The sequence below is a fragment of the Saccostrea echinata genome, unplaced genomic scaffold (assembly GCF_033153115.1).
Source record: "Saccostrea echinata isolate AGI-Se365-2 ecotype Australia unplaced genomic scaffold, CSIRO_AGI_Sech_v1 ptg000029l, whole genome shotgun sequence".
NCBI lineage: Eukaryota > Metazoa > Mollusca > Bivalvia > Ostreida > Ostreidae > Saccostrea > Saccostrea echinata.
In genome coordinates, this window is record NW_026889778.1 from 44,065,177 (window position 1) to 44,087,536 (window position 22,360).

The following is a 22,360-nucleotide window of genomic DNA, read 5'->3' on the forward strand; positions in this document are numbered from 1 at the left end:
TTGTCATGAGTTACTTACATTTTGTAAGTTTAAGAAAAATGACGTGATGTATGTATGAGATAAAACAGGTTTGCTAAATTAACTGAAAATATTGATACCATTTCTTATCATTAGACTAAATGAAATGTCTGATCTTTTAATTGACAAAGGGAACTTTTTTCTTTTCTTCTAAAACAATTGACATTAAAATTTGTTGTAGATGTCTAGTTTAATCAAATATGCATGTATTTGAAGATAGGGGTGACTGACACGAAGGAAATCTGAAAAAAAATGGGAGAAAAGAAGTATGGTTAAGATGAATATTTTAAAAAAAAGTTTTATAATTTTCATATAACTTATAAAATTAATAATTAACTCACGTACAGTTTATCAGGAAAATAAATGTTTATTCATTTATCAATGAAAATAATTTGAATAGTATTTATTTATTTTTCAAAAAAGGCACATTATCATTTACTGCAATGAAAAACGGATTTAGATGATTGATTTAGAGTATGATAATTATTAATAATATTATTATTTTAGTTTTGTAATAGGAGATAAGTTACTGATAGTCATCAGGATATATCTTTTTTTCTCTGAAATAATCTTTTCTGATCCATAGAAATATATTGCACAATGACAATTGACAATGCTGTTCGTGCTTCACAACAGTAACAGAAACTTTTAGAGATCACTCAGGGATGTTAGTAAAATTTCAAACCACAAAGGTCATGATAAAAGAAAGGAGAATGAAAATGTTATATAGATTAACTACTTTGTCCCCGACAAAAGAATGAAACAAGGAGATTTCAATAGTTATAAATCGCATTCGTATATAGTATCATAACTGTTATATATCATTTCGTTGTAAAGATAATGTAAAATCGAGATTTCTTTCTTTTATCAAAGTAAGTTGGAGTGATTTGATATATTGTTGAAATAATAATATATATGACAATGTAATATATATAACAATATCTTTTAAAAAATAGAATCGTGCACCGAAAGAAACATTTGAAATAATTTACACGTTTTATCGTCTTTCTCCTCAGCCTATTTGTTTGTGTTTTGAATTTGCAGGGGATGCTCTGTCCTCCATGGCACCTGATCCCATCTCTGATGTTTTGGAGGTCCCTGTTTGCTCTGCTCCTATTTTGTATTATTTAATGGACTTTTGAGCTTGAATTCTGTTCGTTATCTCTACATGTATATATTTCATTTTTCCACCTCCCGGCTCCTCGTCACCATGGTCACTATGTAATCAAAGGGAGATCACCCGAAAAACATGTACGTCTTTTGTTTTTCCTGAGTGGCCGAGTCGAAATATACTAGGAGATTCAACATACACAGATTACATCGGATGCAAATACCAGAACGTTTATGTAATGATTTTTTAGCACCTTACAAAACACAAATTGTTATGTCGTAAGCCTACATCGATAGGCATTGCAATAAAAATGGTCATAAAAATTGTTAACGTTGGGCTATAGTTAAAGATTAATAGAATCTAGATTATCCCATACCAATACGTGTTACAGAAATTTCCTTTGACATTCTTAGACAAACGATTAATTAATATTTATTAGTGAAAACATTTTCAGATCTAAGACCCCATACAGTCCCTGAAACGTTCTACTTTCCCACTTGAACGGTGAGCGAACGCTGAACGAACGCTGAACGAACGCAGAGCGAACGGTGAGTGAACGATGTGTGAACGCTGAACGCAACTTGGTGAACGATGTGTGAACGGTGAGCAAACGCAGAACACGAACGGAGCGCAGACGCTAGCGCAAGGTGAACAGTGAACGAACGGTGAACGCAAGATGAACGATTTATTCGGAATGCCTCTAATCTTTTCATTGCATTGAAACTATTCTATTGTATTCGCATGCCTGGTGCTAAAAATAATAATAAATAAATAAACAAATCAATGAAAATTGTCTTAAGAAAGACGATACATGCACATTAAGTAAAATTATTAATTTAAGTTTCTTACAATATTTTCTGCACATATGTTCGATGTTTAAATTCAACTTTTTGATAACACGATTTTTATCGCTGTAAATCATTGTAATTGTTGCCGAACGCTGTAGTATAACAGATGAAATTAATTTAGTTGTAAAATAAATATGTTTATTCTTATTTGATATATAAAACCATTACAAATAATGTGGATTAAAGAAGAGAAAACTACGGACTTATAGAATGAATTATAACGGTTGTAACAACCATACAAGGCGATTCCGTGTAAAATAATGAGAAAAAAAGAAATAAATTTTACAAAGGTATGTTGACGTATTGCATAAATACACTCGTATTTTAAGATTTTAATGCAATGATATATTTATGTGTCAGTTTTATTTTTAATGATGATTTATTGAGCAGACTTCTACATGTATCTGTAGACATTTCCCGGCCGTGATTATAGTCGGACAAGATGATACAAAGAGGCAATCATGTTATTTTTTATATATCAAATTTTCACAACTTGATATTTAAGTAATATGCTGTCATAGTTTTTATTAAACAGACAAATGAGAGAGAGAGAGAGAGAGAGAGAGAGAGAGAGAGAGAGAGAGATTCGGTTTTAGCCCCCTCCCTTCCTCAAATGTTTGTACCTATATCAAACAAACATTCTAAATTTTGTTTTTTTTAAATATATCAGGCAATGAAAGTAACCTTTATTTTATCAACAAATCCATTTGTTTTACAGTCATAATCGGTTTTTATTTTCCTGCTTCAAGTTAGTCCACGTGCTTGACCTGTCAATCAAAATCATTCGACACTGTGCAGGTGTGAAAGTCTCGTCACACCGAAGGCAAAGTGTCAGTATTTCCAAGAAGTTTTAATATTTTTTCTTATCATTTCTAGATCTGATTCCAACACTTCTAAAAAAATAAATAAATAAATAAAATACATTGGGAATAAATACTTGGAATAATTAAGCTGCTTGAATTTGAAACATACTCCATGCCAATTTAAAATATCACCGCCGGCACATGTATATTTTGAACTACTATTGTTTAATGACTTGGTTTTGATGCATGTTTGTTCGAGACTGAAATTTTTGTGCTACAAAACACAATAACTTCTTTTTAAATGTTAATTAAAATATACTGGAAATATCAACTAAGTAACCGATTTAGGGGAAAGGGGGGGGGGGGCTCTTAATAATATCGAATGACAAACATATAAAGTTACGGAGAAAAATATCATTACTGGAGAATCACCTTGGTTATATAAATGATAATCATGTTAATAAGGCATTTCTCTCTCTCTAATTAAAGACTTTATATATGTAAAGTAGAAAAAATTCTTTTATGTATTACATTTGAAACAAACATTTTTTATACCACACTGTCAATTTAATTCGCTCTAAAGAAATTTAATGAACTGGATATCCGCAGTACTGTTTATCATTCTCAGAACAAGTTCTAACATGTATTTCCGTATTAAAAAAATGTGATAGAAATAAATATTTTCGTATTTTTGCTGCAGTTGGTAAATTAATTGACTTCGATTATTATCTATCCATTAACGATTTGTCGTCTTTAACATAACAACAAAATATTGCCGTGCTTGAAGTATGAGTATTTTGTCTGTATTTAAATTTAATTTTTCAGCATCGTTCTACATAGGTACATACATGTACTTATAACAACATTTATTTTCCAGATAAATTTTATAAATAACCTAACAGCTAAGTTAAAATAATAAAAATAATTTTTTTTCATGAAATAATGATTCTTTAAACACGGTATGTTATTTATTAAATTCAAAACCTGTAAATCCTTACTTTAAAAAGATAAATCCTTTAACTTCTGAGTTCCGAATGACACTGAAGACTGAACGATGAGTGAACGCTGAACGCAAGGTGAACGCAAAATGAACGAACGAAGAGCGAACGGTGAACGCTTTGTGAACGGTGAACGCGGGCGCATGGTGAACGCTGAACGCAAAACTGTGAACGGAGAGCGAACGGTGAACGAAGGGTGAACGCACGCTGAACGAACGGTGAGCGAACGGAAAAATGGGAAAGTGGAACGTTTCAGGGACTGTAACACATTTTACGAAATATTGAATCTAGAAAATTCGAGTTGACAAATCAAATAAACAGTAAAAAGAAATGGTTTTACAGGTCGCGTGTAATAATGAACGAATAACTTACTACCAATGTAGTGACAACTCTTTATGGTTTTAAGTAATTTCAGTACCACCTGCTTGCTGTGACCTAGCCAACACACTGGAAAAAAAGGAGGCTAATTGCTATCTCTTTCTATTTTGAGTAACTCCTCTTAAATGTAACAGACCTAGTTATAAGGAAGAGAGAACCGAGCTAAGCAAACATGTTTATAGTAGTGTGAATACATAGGGGTGGGGAGTGGGGGGGGGGGGGGGGTATAACCAGACTTAGGGTGAATTCATCATACATTGGACACCCTCGCATTTCAACAAGTTCTAGCGATGTCGCTACCGACCGAATGGGGCTTAATATGTAGTACATGGTTAAAACATAAATTGTGTGCTTTTTATTGAGAAAATATCACTAAATACCGATTTTTTCGAAATAAGTCATTATTCACCATGGATCGGACAATATTCACCATGCATCGGACATACGGTATTTAAACCGGAAAATATCATATCTTGATCTCGGTGCTTTAAAATTAGTGATATCAAAACATTTTTGTCTTTTATTTAAGAATTAACCTTCTTGTAAAATATGAATGACTATTTCGATCTACAAATGAGAAGAGATTTTAGTTTCATCACATCGCCTTAGAAGGGCTTTACATTGCTAGTAATATGGCAACTCGCGCCTTTGTCTCGTGGGTTATTATCATCTAGTTTTAAGAAATAAACTGAGTCCACTTCTAGTGGTCATATATTGATAACTTGTATTTTCTGTTTCCGCAACAACAACAACAACAAAAAAAAAAAAAAAAAAAAAAAAAAAAAAAAAAAAGCTGATATTTGGGTTTTATATGAAAATGGAAGTGATTACCCATGCATCGGAAAGTGTCCGATGCATGGTTAATTTGTGTCCGATGTATGGTGAAATAAACATACTAGTAAAAAACAACTCTAAAATTGCAAAATCGTAAAATTCTTATAACTCCCCTTTGATGATGCAAAATATGACGTTATTACAAGGCCATTCTTGTGGTATTTGTATCACAACATGCAAATAAAAGTCGTCTTCATTAAAAAGTTTTAATCTTCACCTTTAAGACAGAAACAAGTAAAAACACGGGGAGACTCAGGTTCAATGAAAGTGTATTGCTTAAAGTTGTCCGAAGCAAGGTATGTGTCCGATGCATGGTTAATTCACCCTATACTTAAGTCAAAATTTCAATCATTTACAAAATGTTTAAAACTTGTGTGAAATTAAACTCTTGATTTGTGTAAAACAGCAGTCTGAGGATGTAAAATGTGTAAGGCATTTTCATTTTGGACTGCTTAACTTCCTTAAATTTTATAAAAGAGCCCATAATATATTGAAGATTTTTATTCCATTTACGTACATGTTTAACTTTCTTTAAAAAATGTCAACGTCACCACGTTTAAGTATGTAACGTCAACGTAATGGCGTGATAGTGTTGATAAGGAAAACAACACTAAATTCAAACGTCTTTAAAAAGAAAACCAGAGAAGATATTGTTAAAAAATAAATTGTTTTATAACATACAAATCTGAGAGTATTATGTGAGAAAGTTTTATTTATTTTGATGACTGGGACGATTTTGGCACTTCGTGGATTTAGCTCTTTTAATAATAACAGCTACATTTTTTTATATAACAATCGCAAAAAGAAAGCAATTTAAAGGACCCCAAATTAACAATTTCACGCAAAAGAAAATGATCACACAGGAAGAATTGGCACGCATATGTACAAAATGGGGACAACACAATTTAAAATAATAACGTGCTGCCTGTTCTATATTTTTACCTTGCATTATGTCCTTTATGAATCAATTTCGAACAAGGAACCTTAATTCGATGTACTTGAAGTACTCTATTTTGTAATACAAAAAATGCCAAAAAAATATGGATGAACATTAAATTTGTACATGCATACCAGATATGACATTGAGCAATAAAGGGACCTTTTGATTCATCTAGTTACTTTTTATCTACTATAAAGTACATAATTCTTTAACCAACTTTTCTTTACATGTACAACATTATGGTAGGCAAAAAAAAAATAAATTGAGAATCCAATGGTCTCTGCCTTCCCAGGGTATAATGGGTTGGAGAAAAACATTAAAATTTATTCAATCTTTTTTTTAAAAAAAAGCCTTCATTATTCCTGGACAGTATGCATTAAGATTGTTGATATGATTATGATAAACACTGAACCTGATACAAAATTTGTGAAATTCATGACCCTTGTGTCTGGTGTTAGGGTGGAACTCTACTGATCATATAATGAATATGCATTAATATTTTGAAAATCTTTTTCATTGATTCTTACATTGGAAACTAGGGGCTATAGCTAGTGAAGTACGTATACATAGTTGTAATAAGCAAGGATGTTTTAAAAGATATGTGAAATTCCTTACCACTAGTTAACGGGTTCTTGCGCTAGTGCTGGGCTATATTGATCATAAAGGGACATTTTCACTCTACTATGAGAGAAATAAATCCCCCGCCCCCCCCTTTTTTTTTATTCATCCATGATAAATTGTCACTTGCATAAAAGAATTTGTTCATTAAATTTTAATGCGTAATGCAAAAAAAATATTCATATAGTTTTCATTTGTAGAAAATTAATTTAATAAATGTTAAAAAAGAAAATTTTGAAACTTTAAATTAAATAAAGACAATTTATAGGGGGTAAGAACGCTACAGTTTCCTGCTAAGTTACAAAGGGAATGTTGTTAATATTGGCCTACATAGGAAAATGTTCACTCAATAAAATACTAGTAATAGGGGCCATCAACTCCATTTCATAGACAGCGAGAAAAATACTGGAGCAGAAAACTAGGCACTGCATTTGAAATTCCGTATGATGGCAATGATTATAATGATTTGGGAATCTGTCTAGCCCCCAGTGTGGCAATGTGAATGTGAAAGGACTTTCTGGAAATACACCGAGACATAGGCGTAATCATTGACATAGATTGTACATGTACTATAGACCAAATATACACGATGTCTTTTCTGATTCACATTTACCTATTAGTTCTTCATCATATTCTAACTATACTTTACTCAATTCTCTTGAATTTTTGAATAATCTATTTGAAAAAGCTAAAGCAAGCCTATACTTGGATTTTTCAACTGGAAGATAATAATTCCGATTTATCCTGTTGGTTTCTTATACTAAATTTGTTTTCATACTACATTTGACTAGGGAAAATTCAGTTTACCCGATTTGGATAGGGCTCATAGCAGGTGTGACAGGTGGACATCGGATGCTTACTCATTCTTGACACCTGATCCGATCTCTGCAATTTTCAGGGGTCCATGTTATATGTCTTGTTCACAGAGTTGTATTGTTTGTAGTCCTGAACGGTCTTTTCTCTTGATTTTGAGCAACACTTTTTTCCTCTATCAGTTTATTTTGCTTTATTTTAAACAAAAAACAAAAAAGTCATTCTGTAGATCTTTAACTGAGTTATCTTATATTATACTTAGGGTACCGTTAAGTTCCTCGTCTTTTGTTATGATTTCGCTGAATTGAACTTTTATTGACTCTTTACATGATACAATGTAATTAATTTGCTAACTTAAGATACGTTTTCATAGTAACGTTAAGGTTTCCAGAAGAATATCACAATACATCATGTGCAGTCATCCTTCTCTGAACTACCAAGATATGACTTCATAATTAAATATAATGTCAGATCACTGCAATATTGATCAGTCACGATGGGGAGAGTGTCATAAAATTCACAACTTATATCAAACAACCTGTAGAGTGTTAGAACGTTATTTTAAAATTTACTTGTCTTGATTGTAGTTTTCAGCCTGAGTGTGTGTAATTATTATTGAATATTAAAAAGTTATTTGTTTAATTCCTCTAGAGTGGAATTAGGTGTATTCAATACGATATTGCAAAAACGAGACTTTGAAATGCTCCCATTTACATGACCGTGATTACAGATAGAACTTATATGTGTGTAAATAACAAGCTGGCGCAAATGATTAATAATGATTAACTTTTAATATTTTGTGAAAAATGTTCTATAAATGAGTTTTGGATGGAAGTTTAAGCTTCGCTTTGATATAAATTACGATGAAGATTGGAATATACCCTCAAATGTATGGGTAGGTTGAAATTCTCATGAAATATTTCGTACACTAATAAATGCTATGACCAGTCCAAAGCACTTTTCATGTAGGATAGGATACTATAATAAATTGACAGTCACGTGATGAACAGGGTCATGTGATATAGCAACGAATGTGTTGATATGTAGTTGAGAGATCCCTATGAACATAGTGTCTGTATTTATGATCATGTACATGTATGATCCGAACCGAACTGGAAATATTATGATATATTTTGAATGCAAATTAATGCTCAGGGCAGCCTTAACATAGCTGTGTATGCTTGTCAAACTCACATTAAATGAAAGAGTCATTTACTGGCGCGAGTCCTTTGGTTTCCTTGTCGAGGAATAGGAAATGGTTTTTGCATTAAAAAGGTGCAGCTTTGCTTTTTATCAATAATATGTTTTGAGATATAGTATTTAATCATTTAAAAATAGTGAAGGTTCGTTACTTGATACTAATTTCATCAGAGTAAACGGCGATTATTTATCAAAATATATTAAAAAAACGTTTTAACATAATTATTTGAAATCTATTTTTTACAGTATACTTTTTTTAAAAAAATCCTGTTCATAGACTGTAATGAATCTATATGGTTATACAAATAATGGAAATACATTTTAAAATTAATTTCAAATGTAGCTACAGAAGATTTTTTTTTTAATTGTACAGTTATTACCCTTCAAAAACCGACACAGTAGCTCAGTCGGTAGAGCACTCGCTCCGCGATCGGGAACTCGTGTGTTTGAATCGTTCGTCACTTCGAAGTGAAAGTTGCGGGTCCTTCAGATGAGACCTTAAAAACCGAGGCCCCGTGTCACGGTAGGCGTTGGCATGATAAGAATCCACACTGCTCACTGGCCATGAGTGCCGAGTAATGTCTAAATTTAAAGCCCTTCACCGGTTTATGGTGACGTCTCTCTATGAGTGAAAAATTCTAGAACGGGACGTAAAACAACATACAATCAATCAATCATATTACCCTTCAATGCAATTATATATGTGTAAATCGGTTTAATGAAGTGTTAAACACAAACTTTCATTTTAATTAACTTTGATTCCTGTCTAAAATCATCAATCTTGGCTAAAATGCTTAGAAATTGAAAATGTACTAAGTATATATGAAAATATTTACCAAGACATATTTTGGTAACATGAAGTAGGTGTGTAATTGTTTAAACCTAATATGCAAGAAGAGTTTTGTGAATCTGTGAGACCTACCTTCACTATTTTATAATGTTATTTTTTTTCATATTAAATACAATTAAATGAGTAGCAGAAGAATACTTTATAAAAAGGAATTTTAAAAATGCTGGTGGATATGGGGATTATTTCCTGTCTACAAGTGCCCGCGATTTAAGCTAACAAGGTAATTCTTCTATTAAGAAATCATTCAAAGGTATACAACTCTAGGATATCGGTGAAATTACTTGTAATTAAGATAAGACTATTATTATTATTTTTTTTTTACAATTTCAATTTGTATACAAAGCTTACTATTTTGCATTATTCTGAATTTCTATCTAATACTGTCAGTGTTTTCATGGAATCTGTCTTAAAGGAATTTATTTTAATTTGTTGAAGTAAAGTTCTGTTTTAGATTTCAAAAAAATCTTTTTAAAATTATTTTATATACCTGGTAATTATTATGCAGAAGTTGAATTCCCAACAATCTCTCAGATGAAGATTCAATTCGAATAATTATTTACATCCAAAGAAAAAGGTCTGTATCCGTTGCCTATAATCGTCATAAACAATGTAGAAAATGAAATCTAAAGAACGCTTATTTCATAAATTAAAATACTATCAGAGTCCAACTACATTTTCACTGACATTCACATTACTTTCACTTGTGAACTAAACAAGTATTCTTATTTTAAAGAAATGAATTCATAAACCATTGATGGAGACAGACTTTTCGCAAATTATTCGCAAAAAATTCTAATAGCATGGATATTAATTAATTAATAAAATTAATTCATTTGACACTATGACAAAAAGAGTAATATTTCAGTTTGGAATGTTAATTTTCAGGAATCAAAATCATCATGAAGTTTGAATCATGTTCTGTTTAATTTTTGAGTTTTAGCCAGATACATTTTTTATACCTTAAACTTTCAATATATCCTTAGCATACATTTCTTACAAAAGACTCTTAATCCCCACGATTTAATTGTTTCTCCTCTGAAAATTCCACCAATTCATTAAATAATATATTTATCACCTGTACCTTTACACTTGAGCATAGAAAAATAATGTATTGAGGAAACATAAATATGGAATGTAAGCATAGAAAAAATAAAGATATATTCTAATCAAAAAATACGAAGTATGATCTGAATTTAACGATGTTTTTCATAAAGTCTGCAGTTGTGAGTAATGAGAGTTATGCACTCTAGTTTTTCTTTACATCTGCTAAACCTATTCACTTATAACGTGGAAATATGTCGTTATCCAATAAAATCAAGAGAAGACTAGTAACGTGATAATAATTTAAAATCACATTTGCATTGTAGTTTTCCATGAAATAAGTTTAAGCAGACCAGAAAAGGTGTGTAATCAAATAAATAAATAAACAAACAAATAAATAAACAAATAAATATTTTTTTTTTTAAATATCGCAAATCTACATGTTTTTCGAAAGTGTTTACTTTTTTAAAGAATGTAATGTTTCATCTTATTTCGCTTTAAAAAATGCATAAAACTTACATTTTAAATCATGTAAAACCTTAGTGATAAATTATTGTCTTTAATTTAAAAAGTTAAGGTTAATTTTGAATAGAACAGCTGACCAAAACTACCGTAAGAATTCCTCAATAAAAACAAAAACATTTTTGTAGAATGTCGGTTAGTCAAAAAAAAAAAAAAAATGTAGACGCTTTCCAAAACGTCCTTTACACAATTTATGGAACCCTGCCGTGTTCTTATATAGCTAGAATATTGTAGTCAAATAAAACAGCCTCATTCATATGAAGTAGGTTGTACCAGGAAATTGAATTGATAAAAAAATTAGATGCCTATTAAATTATCAGTGTCAGAGTTACAAATTTAATCATCTACATGTATGTTGCACATGTGGTTAATTTCACTTGACAAATATTCACTTTTTAGGTTAAAACATTTATTTAACACCATCCATGGGTATAATCATTCCTATACACAGTAAGTACTGATATTCATTTTATATCCATCACATGTAATTATCTCTCGTGTTATTAAAATTCACACAACAATTTGGACAACATTTTTAAAAGTGAAGGTCAATATTTTTTGCTGTTATGCAGATTGTTAAATTATAATATCAATCTTCAATGTGTTCTTTACATTTAAAATATATTTTGGTTATAAATTTAATGAAATGTTTCATAAATATGGAATTACTAGTATGCATGATTATTTAGATGATACTTGATTACATAGTTTCTAATTCTTACATATTTGAACCGTCTGTGAGAAACCAAATATGTAGATTTGTGATATGTTATTATTTTAATAGGTATTTTCTGCTTAATTGTCATTAATTTCAACGGCTTGATTAATGCTGATGCATACAGAGATGCAAGGTACATATTTTCAGCTATAATTGTTTTAATAGGAATAGTATATAAGAAGGTGGGTAGCGAAGATCCATTAACAGAAACAATATCAGTTACAGAATTTTAATAACATGACAATTTAAGTAATTCACCAAAAATTATACAAGACTTATTACATTTACCCATGTTTGAAGGACCAAACAGAAAAACATTAATTTGGATAGCTCCGCAATTAAAAGTAAAATCTACCTAGGGTTCAATTTTTTTTTTTTTTTTTTTTTTTTTTTTTTTACAAATTTTGGCATGTTTGTAATTTGTTTGTTTGTTTTTTGTGAGTGTGTGTGCGTGTGTGTGTGCGTGTGTGTGTGTGTGTGTTGGGGGGGGGGGTTACGTGCTTTTTTTTATTTCTTGCTCATATATTTCATCTAAATTAATTAATCTATTTTGAAAAAAAAATCACACATTCAACCAATTATTTTCCCTGACTTTATTATAAACTCTCTCATCGTTGACAAAGAGTGTTTTTAAAAGTATTGCATAATTATAACACCTCTAAGAACATACAGGCAACAGTCTTGATTCACATCGTACAATTATCTTTTGATGTTAAAAGTTAAATGCTTAAATATCAGAAAATGAAGATAGCCACTTTATTTGCGACAAATTCAATTTTTTTTAAGCTTTGACTTTATTTATTAATTTATTATTTATTTAGAACATAATCATTTTAAATAGAATACTTTATTTCAAAATTTATGGTATTTTAACCATTCTCCGTGCGCACTATGGCGACCTTTAATGATTTTTACAAAAATATTAAGTTCAAAGAATAAAAACCGAACTATTCTGAGTGTTATTTTCATAACTAATATTTTGGTATACAATAACTTTATCTTGATCCATTCATTTTGACAAAAACGCATTTTCCACGAACGTTTTGGACAACCCTCGTACATTGCATATGAATATATTCTAAAGTCGTTTTATTTCAGTTGCTTTTCATTCATTCATACTGACGAAATCAATCCGGTTACTTTAGAGGATACTTGCTTTGAAATCTCAAATGAAACTGTTAACAGAAGATATCAAGGTAAGAATATATACCGCGTATGACTTTGCCCTGGTATTTTGGTAGTTTATCAATGATATATAAAAACATGGATAATTATGCATTTTAAAAACATGGATAATTTTGCATTTTAATTTACTTATATCGTTTTACGTAGGTATAGACATTTACATCAAAGCAGCGGATACTAATCCTTCTTCTCCTTGTTCTTCTCAAGACATTCAACTGGAAACAGTTCAGAGATATATTGTAGTAAATGAAACCACAAAACGATCATTGTGTAGGACAAAGTACACTGTATCCATTAAAGATAAGAATTGTGGAGAAAATATCAAAAATGTAGACTTCTATTGCCAACAACCAAACTCACCGTTTTTTCAAGGTACATAAAAAAAATGAGTTTTTAGGAAGGCATTTGGTATTAACATATAGAATATGAATTTAATACATGTAATAATAATTCTTTTGTCACTTTTCCAAAAATTTGGATATTTATAAGAATGTTTGCATTTCTTTCAGATTGTATGTCGGTCGATTGTTCTAGTATTAACGAAAAGGGTAAATATCTTCAAATAACCGATAAATTAAAGGAAAAAAAAGTTTAAGATGAAAAAAAAAAACTCCTGTGCTTTTGGCATGATTATTTTCCGCGAAGCAATTACGAAGAGGCTACATAAAAAAATGAAAAACGGGTAGAAATATTGTCTCTTATTCTTTGATTTTGTAGAGAAAGACGCAATAATTATGTCAGTGTTCTCCAAACCGGCCATTTTTTATGACAAGTGGGGTGTTTACGATCTTCCAACATTATACTGTAACATAAGACACCGTAAATTAGAAAACTGTTCTATTGGCGAAATGGAAAAGATTTCCAACATCATTACAGGTAATTAACTGCGATATTCATATAGTTCCAATATATATCGACATTATTATCTGTGGCCAACTCCAAGTGAATAGAGGTTAGGGTTAGGGTTAGTTTTTTTACATGATTGTACAGGTTGTATTTTCTATTTCATTAGAGTCACTGAGATGTTAAACTCTTTAAAGTGTTAAACATAAAACATAACTTCATTTAAATGAGTTCAAAATTTCTGTAATATTGTTTCTACAGGTATGCTTTGTAAATTCCAAACTCATAGATGCGTCATGTTTATAACTCAAGGTCATATCTCAAGTGTCAAAATCGCATAAATTCTTAAACATATGTTGGCTATATATATATATATATATATATATATATATATATATATATATATATATATATATATATATATATATATATATATATATATATATATATATATATATATATATATATGGGGCATTGATGTGTTTCAATCCAAAAATTCACATTATTACCTATGACTGACAAGATTGTATCTCTTCTCAATATTATACTTTTACCATAAAAACTAGATTTTTTTTTTTTTTGGTAAAGTTAACTTGCTTATTCATAGATTACGTATCAAGTTTGCACTGCAATAAATGAAAGTGAAAGCATGGTGGACATACATGTAACTAAAACTAAAGAGTTTCAAATTACACATGTAGTTACTACAACACTTTAACAGTTATGCTCATATGATTCTATTCAGCCTCTTTTTTGTCTTCAATGAAGGAATGTAGAAAGTTCAAAGAAGATGGGTGAAAAAGGCGGGCGAAGTGCCTACAGTGCGACAAACATGAAGTGTAAAATAAAATCTCAATTATAATAAAATTTTCTTTGTTATTTCATCTAACATTAAAGTATACTTTATGTTAAATCTCTACAATTTACAAAAATCTCACAAAGACTGAAATTATTTGCCTATAAAATAGCATACACACATTAAAGAGGACAAAAAGGATCATTTTCAAAATTTTTCGAAATGATTGGGTCTTCGCTCCATAAAAATATATATTTTTTGGTTTACAAAAACATGGAGCAAAGACCCACTACGCCTTAAAAGTACACCTTCATGACAAAGCATTCGCATCTTTCCGAGAAATACTTGAAGTCCATTAAGTCAAGGGTCATATCACAAACATGATTTAAATGTCACAATTCATCAGGAGCTGTGTAGCGTAGTGGTTAGCGTGTTAGTCTTAAATCAGTATGATACTCCGGATTTTTATTGCTAGGGTTTGAATCCCATGAATACCATTTTATTTTTTAATATAAGAATAATGTTTTTCCGACATCTTTTGTTCTCAGAAAAGATTTGTTGATCAAAAGTTCATAAATTTCAATAATGAGAACTCTACTTTAAATACTTAATTCACAAATTAAATATGATTTTTTTTTTCAATATCTGAAGCTATAGGAATTCTGTACGCCTTGTTCACCCATCTTCTTTGTTTCATCTCTTTTAGAAGTCTAAACAAACTGAGACAAGTAACAAGGTCACAAATAATAATCAATTATGAGGCTTTTGAAAATCTCCTTGTAATCAAATATCAATAAATATTGGACATATCTAATTTTATAATTGTAAATATATCCAGCTGTTTATTACATACTGTGATGATAAATGTCATTTGAAAGGTTGTGTTCTGTTTCAATTATTATACAGAGTCAGGCATTTCCCTTTATAAAATGTCCTTTAACTTTACAAAAATATACTATAATTTGCAAAATAACCGTATAGCGTGATTTTTATGAAAAAATTGGTAATGAAATAATTAGTAACATTTCTTTTTAGTGTTGTCAAGACCATCGCTAATAAATAAGGCCAAAATTAGATTGTCGTCAAAAAGTACCGATATACGGCATATCATAATTCATTTATTTAAGATATCTAATGTAGGTGAAATTTCTAGGGTTTTTATTATTAAACATACTTGTCAATGTACAAAGACACAGCACAACCAACTCGGGAGGAGGAATGTTTATTTTTTGCTGTTGGAAGTGGAGGTGGTGGACTTCTCGTTGGAATCTTATCAACAACTCTCGTATGCCTTCTTATTAAAATACGCAAATGGAATTACAGGTAGAATTTGGTAGCAATCTGACATATTTTATATAATGTTGAATTACCTTTATACGCGTTGCATTTGATTAGTTGAATACATTCTAAGATTGAATCAGCAATATTTATTTGTTTATTCACACACACACACACGCGCGCGCGCGCGCGCGCGCGCGCATTTTCGACACCCTTCAGGGTAACCCATTCATGTAACCATTAACATCAGCTCATTCTCTATTTTGCGAATTTTTGTTCATAGACAGTCAGGGTGATCAGTTAACTTCCTTATCGAAGTATATGTAGTGTATTTTTAAATAATTTTCCCATTTTTTATTCACCCGTGGAAGTTAATTTTTGCAACAGAAATAATTTGAATACATAACTTGCTTTGCATCAATACTTATCTTCCCAATTTTCCCTTTGCAGAAATGACGGCATCATGGTTTTCTCGAAACAAAATGTTAATTTGTTGTCTGAGACTGAATGGAAATTTTCAATTCATGCAAAAGAGGACGAAACTGAGTATCACGATATTTCAGACAGCCCGGTTTGTCATTATTTCCTATTTCACAATGTATTCATTATATATTTTTTAAGAATATATATATATATATATATATATATATATATATATATATATATATATATATATATATATATATATATATATATATATATATATAGATAGATAGATAGATAGATATAGATATAGATATATATATATATAATTATTTATTTATTTTATTAATTTATATATATTGAAAATCACTATTTTTAGCTCAATCTCAGAGATATAAATCGATTAAAAGTCTACTAAAAGTAAAGATTTTTGCCTTATAAATTCTGAAAAAAATATCACGATGATTTTTCTTAATATAAATTAGTGTAAATTTTAAGTCTTGAAGCATCTTAATGTCTACCTGTTACTAGGTGAAACTTCACGTTTCTGTTTCAGGGCCCATCAAAGGTGAAAACAATCCAGCAAAGTGTTTTTAATATCATATGTGATGATTTCCAAGAACAACGTTGCAGTGAAAGTCCAAAAAATAGTTCAAATGCGCATGAAAATGGAAACATATTACCCCCATTTGATTGCAAAGAATGAAAAGAAAAGTACAAAAGAATCAATTACAAGTGATAGACCTCATATCTTGTCAAGGGATCACAAGGAAAATTCTAGTACTCAGAATGTTCCCACACCAAGCAAAAACGACAGCAATCTTCAATCAGAATTTGTCACGGAAAGTAACTAATAATCAATGTATGAAACCCCGTAGGTGAAGATCATATTAATGTAGAGCTTCCTGAAAAGCCCAACCTATATCAGATGTGTCTGTCGATTACTTTTCACAAAGAGAAGCTCTCTCAGCTATTTTACCTGAAATATATCACACTTTTGAAGGTGATCAAGATAACGGATCCGATTTACAAAAGGAATGCTCTGTCATCATGGCATGACATGCATCAGACCAGGACTAAACTTTGTCTGAATCATAATGCAACATTAAATATTGATCATTAAACATTCATCTTAAAACCAATAGTTCAATCCATTTAATTTGTGTATATTTTGTACTATTGACAGATATTTCATTTTTTTTTATATTTTAAAGGTTAAACCATTGGGAAATTGATAAGTTAATATTTTACAAGTGTTGCTCATATTCTGAAGCCGTGCGAGGCATTATTGATAAATTTATTGTTAAACTTAAAACTATTTTTGTTTTATTACAAACTTTACAATCACATTGTGTTTTCTTACATTCACTTTTATGTTTTATATTTACACAGAGGAAAATGTTAGTACATCGTTAAATTAATGTGGACAATTTTACTGTTCCCCCAAAAAGGGATAAGAGAGAGCTGATATGATTTTGAGACTGATTCAACCTAAAATAAAGAGACTAATTTACTTTTTATCAGCCCTCACTTAATCTAGCTCGAAGAGCTATAACGAGCTATACAGATGTAGTTTCAAATGATTTATACGGGGAAATTTTGAAATTCACGTTGGAGATTCCGTCTTTCGGTGGTACATTTAGGACACGTAATTATCTTTTTTTTAAGATACCAGGAAAAAATTATCTCTTGAAAACGAAAAATTATCTCTTGAAAACGAAATAATATCTCGTGAAAACGAGATATTATCTCGTGAAAACGACTTATTGTCTTGTGAAAACGACATAATATCTTGTGAAAAGGAGATATTTTCTCGTGAAAACGAGATATCATATCGTGAAAACAACATAATATCTCGTGAAAACGAAATATTATCTCGTGAAAACGACCTATTATCTCGTGAAAACGACATAATATTTTGTCGTTTTCACGAGATATTATGTCGTTTTCACGAGATATTATGTCGTTTTCACGACAAAATAAGTCGTTTACACGAGATACGATGTCATTTTCAGGAGATATGATGTCGTTTTCACGAGAAAAGAAGTTGTTTTCACGAGATAATATATCGTTTTCACCAGATAAATATCGTTTTCACGACATAATATGTCCTTTTCACGACATAATATCTCGTTTTCACGAGATATTATCCTGGTATCTTCATAAAAAATAATTACGTGTCCTAAATTTACCACCGTACCGTCTTGGTTCATGAAAGAAAGCAAAAGAATAAAACAAAATTCTTATGTTTCCAATAAATGAATTTCTTTTCAATATATGAATTTGCAGTACCGATAGAATGAAGGACACATTGTCAGATGAAATAGAAGAGGACTTAAATTGGCATTAAAAATTTGTGTGTAGACTTGGTTGAGACACCTGTTCTACTATTATACCCACCATTTCATTCTTGGAAAAATATTAGCTTAAAAAAACTGTCACGTGGTCACGTGACTTAGACTAGGTATTAAATAATTCCTTAGCTCTAAGGTTTTCTGAACGTGGATGTGTCTTTTTTTGATTGGGGATTAAAATATGTGTGACCAGACCTGTTACATGTAAATTTTTAAAGGAATATTTGCGAACCAATTCATTTTGTGTTAGAAAAAGGGGGAATTGTAATGTTTTAATTTCTTTTTGTTATATTTTGAACAGAAGTCAGTGCAAGAAGGTAATAGTGGATACGGTCTATCTATTTCGGTCTCCTGATTTAGCTGTGTCTCCTTTGTACCTCAGTTCATTTCCAAGTTTAGCCTGAGTTTCTGGGCTTTATGTAAACTCTACCAAATCTACAGATAATCCTGAGAGAATTATGTGAATCTCTGAAAGCAATCAAAGTCTTTACACGTGAACGAAGTAATATTAGTGAAGATCTCTGGGTGGAAATTGGATTTGACTTTCGAATCTCTAATGTCGCTCAAAAACGAGAAGAGAACATACTTTAGATAATATCCAGGTGCTGCAAAAGGAAAACAAGATGCTGAGGGAATATATTTATATACTAAAATCGGTTGCTTGAAATCTAAACAGAACTGTAAGAAAACAATAATCTGATATTATGTTTGGTCAGATGGGCCATCGCGGCCTCACTTATATCATCTGGTTTTCACGTGACAGGATTAAAATCAGAAAAAGTGTATGTTAAAAATGAGATTTATAATTAAGAAAGCCAATTAACATGTCCTCAATTCCAACAGAGTTAATCGTTGTTTATACAATAATTATATGTTTATACAGTTAATTAATTGTAAACACAAGTATTCCACCTATTCCCACATAAAAATTTACCTTTTGCTACCTAATTTTCAAAAAGTGGGAATAAGTAGCAGAAACCAATTCCAGCAAGAGTCAAAGGAGAAAATGCAAACCAAATAATGTACTTTTGGAGAAACCCTAACAGAAAATACTATAATAAACTATGGTTAAATATAGTTTACTATAGTTAACTATAATATCAAAGTAAAAACTTTGGAACTTTGATTTACTATAGTAAAAACTTTGGAACTTTGATTTACTGTAATGAAAACTTTGGAACTTTGATATACTTTAGTGAAAATTTTTGAACTTTGATTTACTTTAGTGAAAACTTTGGAACTTTGATTAACTGTAGCAAAAACATTGAAACTTTGATTTACTATGGTAAGAACTTGAATAACTTTGATTTACAATCGTAAAATCTGTGGAATTATGTTTTTAATTGCCATTCTTGACATTTTATGATGTTCATAAAAACACCAGAGAACTTTCTATAAACCCGACCTTCCCTCCCCAGCCCCCCCCCCCCCCCCCCAAAAAAAAAAATAATGTACAAGAAATGAATTTTAATGTACGATTGTCTCTCACCGATAGATTTCTTGAATGTATGTTGTTTTACGTCCCATGCGAAAAGTCTTCACTCATATGGAGACGTAACCATATACCGGCGAAGGGGTTAAAATTTAAACCTTTGTCACTAAAACGGCTACATGTAATAAGCAATACGGGTTCTATATCGTACCAATGCCTACCTTGACACGGGACCTCGGTTTTTAACGTCACACCCAAAGGATCCATGACTTTCATTTCTAGCGCGGAGCTTTTGGCGAAGGAACAGTCACTACTATGTTAACGTCTTAGGTTTGATGCGGCGCAGCGAACGAGAATCGAATCCGGTCTTTTTGATCACGAAGCGAGCGCCCTATCACTAAGCAACCATTACCGGTTGAGTCATATTGCATCTTTTGTTAATAAGTTACAATTTGTTTGGTACAAACAAGGTCTGGGAATAAAATAAAAAAGAGATATTGCTAAAAAATTTAATAGAAAAATTAAAAATTTGATCAATGACATATAAATCTTTCAGCATTGTGCACTCTTTCTTTTAAAACAGTAGTTGTTTCAATTGCTCTTCCATTAATTTTAACTTACCCAAAAAATCAGGCAGAAATTTAGATAAATAGTTCAAAATTGCGGACAAGACAGGGTTTTGAAAAGGTATGAATATAAGCACGGTTATAAAAGTTCGGTATTTCAGGTAGTGACATTTTAATTTTCAAACACCTTTCAGGTTAGTTATTTTTTTTCATACATTTTCGAAGACTTCGCAATGTATACAAATACAGGTGACTCTCGATGGCTCGAACTCCGATCTCTCGAAGTTCTCGATCTCTCGAAGTGAACCTCCGGTCCCGTTTTTTTTCTTCTATATAACTAAGCAAATATACTTCCTATCTCTCGAACTTCCGATCTCTCGAAGTTCTCTATCTCTCGAACCAAGACCTGGGTCCCGTTACACACATTTCATTGTTTTTTACTCTCTATCTCTCGAAGTTTTGATTGCGTGTGTGCACACGCCGATCAAGCGTAAAATTAATGCAGGATAACAGTGAACGCCTCGGGCTGGCATGGAGGTGTTAATTGGGTGTTTATATAGATAACACTATACCTGTGAGCATCCGAGTGTTGATATAATTAATTGGTTACAATTGGTACACTATAAACGAATTGCTTCACAACTTATTTTGACTTGACAGCGAGACGATAATTTTTAGAAAATAATTTAAGAGACGTGTCAATAATTTTTTATAGATTATGAAGTTTTATTAGAGTTTACATAATCCCAGTATGACAAACACTGCACAAGAAATCCTATCTGAAGAATTGAATACCCATTTAATACGAGAAATCTGTTGAAGGACCCGATGAAGCCCTGGGGGTAGCCACGCCGACGATTGCTATTCAGGTTTCATGTAATTATGAAATGAGAACAAATAAATACTGTTAAAGAGATCGTTTTATTTATTCAAAATACGATCATTGTTCCAGAAATCAAGTGAATTATTACCTGTAAAATACGAATGAAAACGTGCAAGGACATTATCGACATATACTTCCGGTATTTATAATAGTAGAACAATGATGATCGGAACTGAAAATTCCGGATTTTATTCACTTTCTATCTCTCGAACCCCTCGATCTCTCGAACTTTTCTTGAGGTCCCTTGAACTTCGAGAGATCGAGAGTCACCTGTAGGTCCTCTATATCTCATTTTCGATTAGAGAATTCACGACCTTTTTCTCTACACCATGTACATGCTTATATTTAAATGAATCTTGATAAACGTTTTAAATTTCAAGGTTTCGATTCAAAATGGAATCTGCAAATTGAAAAGTATGTCACTGTCAGCATTTGAAAAAGAATGTTTAGTCAGAACATCAAACATAAAAATTATTCAATTTCAATTAGTTATATGAACTAAACAAATAAGCAACATAATTTGCAATTAAAAAAGTAAGTTAACGCTCACAAAATGGATACGAAATAAGACATACAAGAGACTATTCATGTGTGGGGGTGAGGTGTGGGTATGTGTGTGTGAGGGTGAGGGTGTGTGTGTGTGATTGAAGAAAATTTGGAAAATTTAGAAAAAAAATCTCAAAATCTACACATTAATTTTATTCAATGCCAGATGAAATCCCGCGCAAGCGCGGGAAATCAAATTTATACCACTACCGACATAAAATATATTGTAGTTTCTACTGACAACCTACAGGATTATATCAGGAAAAAAATCCCGCATGAAGTAGATGTACGTCTCCCCCCCTCCCCCTTCTTTTGTAAAAACTCGAAAAATTACAATTTCATTAATTGACGTTTATTGTTAA